At 45.1% G+C, this 3,213-nt stretch overlaps 1 protein-coding gene across 1 annotated transcript in view; it reads right to left on the reverse strand.

The window, feature by feature from the left end:
- The window catches only part of LOC119267597, an 11,037-nt gene extending 9,068 nt beyond the window's left edge, over positions 1–1,969 (reverse strand). The window contains exon 1 of the mRNA XM_037549013.1: positions 1,652–1,969. The gene's annotated coding sequence lies outside the window, so the exon portion shown is untranslated. The remainder of the gene's footprint in view (positions 1–1,651) is intronic.
- Positions 1,970–3,213: the final 1,244 nt, after the last annotated feature.

Below are 3,213 nucleotides of genomic sequence, written 5' to 3' on the forward strand. Positions count from 1 at the left end.
CCCAGGCGCGTACCGCGCTCCGATTCGGCACTGGTGTGGCCAGAATCGGCATCAATTTGGGGTAGTTTTTGCGGCGAGTTGTTTGTTTCTAGAGGTGTTTAAAGGGCGCATTTCGGGGCGGTGGATGGATGGTGTGGAGATTCTACTGCCAGCAAAGGTGGATTTTGGAAAGATTCTGATTTCGTCGGCAACTAAGGTAGTGAGCAGAGGAAGTGCTGGTGGTGGAGGTGGGGAGGTTTTAAGGCGCTGTGCAAATGCGTATCGCCGGAACAGCGGTAATAATCTCTTAATTGTGCCCTTTTTGTCTAGGTCGTGCAGTGTGCTGGCTGAATTTTGTTAATATGATGGGAAATTTGGTATTTTTTGAGTTACTAGAACTGGAGTTTTGGGAATCATTTTGAGTTCTACTTGTTCTGTTTTTGGCACATTTTTGTGTGAATATTCATTGCTGTTGTGATATTGGAGTGGCGTTGTTGTAGTGGTTTGTTGGGTTAGTAGGTAATAATTTCATCTTTCTTAGCCTTCCAGAGCAGATAATGATTAGCACTCATGATTTTGCCACTAGAATGATTGACTTGCTATGGAATACTTTTGCTATACCTTTCTTTTGTTCAGATGATCTTAATTGGCTTGAGTGTGAGCCTTCTCCTCAAAGAACCTTATGCTTGAGATTTTTTGTTGCTAGATCTTAATTGGCTTGTGTGCGCTAGTATTAAAAATTTATATGCCTCAAAGATCAGAGCAAATCACCAACTTCTGCGTATATAATTTTTTGATATTAAAAAATGTAAGCGCTTTTTATTCTTTAGATTGTGAATGGTGGCAGCAGTTATATTGTATGTTTCGTAGAGTAATGGTTTTTTTTACCTCTGCTATCATACTTCTCGTTATAGGTTGATTGATTTAGTTTCATGGACTTCCTTGTTGGGCAGTGAACTGAATCAACTGTTTTGGTGATAGCATCAACTGCTTTATGTTATGATCTACAAAAAATTGTTGCAACAGCCCTATTCCAATGGTTATGCCCAATAGTATGCAAAAAGAAAAAACGTCCATTGTTACTCCCCGCTGACGTGTGGGCTGTTTTCTAGCAACTTGTGATCCCGCAATATGTCACACAACCGAAATAACACATTTCTTTCAAACCTTAACATGTTTTACCACATCACATCGAATTGCCATATTTTTTGGTTTAGATAATCAAATCTGATCCACGATCTCTTTCATTCATTGGGCCATAGGTAATACATGGTCTCCTCTTCCTTATTATAGCCCAGACAATGACTGCCATTGCAGCAAGTGCAACAAAAACAGTGGCTCCCCTAATCATCATTTTTCTTTTGTTCATCTTCTTGACCATCTACAATTCATGCATGATATCAGAAATATTTCTACCAGTGACTTGTGAGTTGTGACAGCAGAATATATTGCAAAGATATATTGTAAAACAGCACTTTGAGTATAAAATAGGAAAATCGCCCACTAGTTTGAACAGCATAGAGCAAGGAACTCGAATCAAACAAACGCCACGAGTGTCGCCTCAATATCCTCTCCATCTCCCTCTCGTCTGGGTAAGGCAGATGAGACAAGTTCCAAGATCTAGAGAGGGGCAAGCCGCGAGATACAAGGGGGGAGGAGGGGACGTTCTCACCTTCAGGGCCGCCGCCGGAGTAGCCCCTCGCTCGCCGCCCAGCTTCAAGACCGCCGCCGCGCAGCCGATTGAGGAGGAGACGAGGGAGAGGAGCATCCGGCGGCGTGGATGGGAGGAGAGGAGCAGCCGGCGGCGAGGATGAAGGGGGGGAGCAGCCGGCGGCGAGGATGAAGGAGAGGAGCAGCCGGGGGCGCGGATCCAGGGGGAGGAGCAGCAGCCGCCACCGATAGGGTTTGTGCGAGAGAGGGAGACGCGAGAGGGTTCGTGCGAGAGGGAGGGGGTGAGCGCCAGGCAGCGTTCCCCGTCGTTCACGGATTTGGAGGAAGAGAGAATAGCACTAGTCAAAACCGGGAGTGCCAAAATATCGCTAGTACAAACCGAAACGCCAAAATGGCACTGCAATCTCGGCTTTGTTGTCAGAATACCACTCCCGTCGAATGCCAGATGTTTTCTGTTAGTTCAAAATTATGTGATGTTTTTCAGATTCTTGTGAATTCATAAATAACCTTTTTTAGTTTTAAATTTTATCCCTATACTCTATTGTACGAGCTTTATCCCCTTCACCCAAAAACACTATCATGGCGACGCATCAAACTAGCCCGCGCCGGCGCCTGCTCCTCTCGGTCGCTCCCTCTCTATCTAATTGTTTCTTTGTCACTTGCCGGTTGCTCTGCTCTCGCCTCCCTCTCATATCCTCCCGTTATGGCCGTCCTCCCCTAGGTCTCCCGTCGCGGTAGCCTCCAGTGTTCGGGCCGGCGACGCCCTAACTCTGCCGCTCGCCACACTTCCCTAGTCCTCTCGCGATGGTAGCCTGCCCTAGCTCCCCGTCACTGGCTCCGTTGCTCGCCATCCTTCCCTATCTCCAATGCTCGTGTGCGTTCCTGACTACGATGACCTTTGTGCTTGGATTTGGACCTCGACCTTTAATCCCGTGCAACCCTAGCTAGCATTGCCTCTGCATGTGTGTTGATTGTGTTGCCTACTTGTGTTGAAAATAATGTTTTTTGTATTGATTGTGTTGGTAAAATGGTGTTAATTTGTTGTTGAATGAGCAGCGTGACGTGTGGAGATAAAGGCACATATATCTTTTTTCAACTATGCTATTCTTAGTTTAGCCACTAGTGGTATTTTGGCATGAACATATTGAAATGAGCTATTGCAGCTCTTTGGTTTTTACTAGTGTATTTTGGCATTTTGGTTTTGACAAGTGGTATTTTGGCTATTGCCTCTTGGAGGAACCACTGCATTACGGATCTCAGTTGAATATTCTCAAATGTGTAGCGAGTGGGTTCGGGTTTTAGTTGTACTCAACACGAGAAGGGGGGCGAATTACGGGTCGCACACATGCTATTCCACTTGGTGACTCATACCAAACACACTCTTAATGCGACTGAGATAGTCAATTTTTAGGATGGTTGCCACTTGTTTATTTCCAGAATAAATGGATGAATAAATCAACCATTTTTGAAATATTCCCTGAAATAAACGAGCTGACAAGATCTGTGGAAGAAACCAAGAAATGGTTTTCCCTTAATGTTTGTACACAAGCATGTTACTATGTG

The sequence above is a fragment of the Triticum dicoccoides genome, chromosome 3A (assembly GCF_002162155.2).
Source record: "Triticum dicoccoides isolate Atlit2015 ecotype Zavitan chromosome 3A, WEW_v2.0, whole genome shotgun sequence".
In the NCBI taxonomy this organism is placed as follows: domain Eukaryota; kingdom Viridiplantae; phylum Streptophyta; class Magnoliopsida; order Poales; family Poaceae; genus Triticum; species Triticum dicoccoides.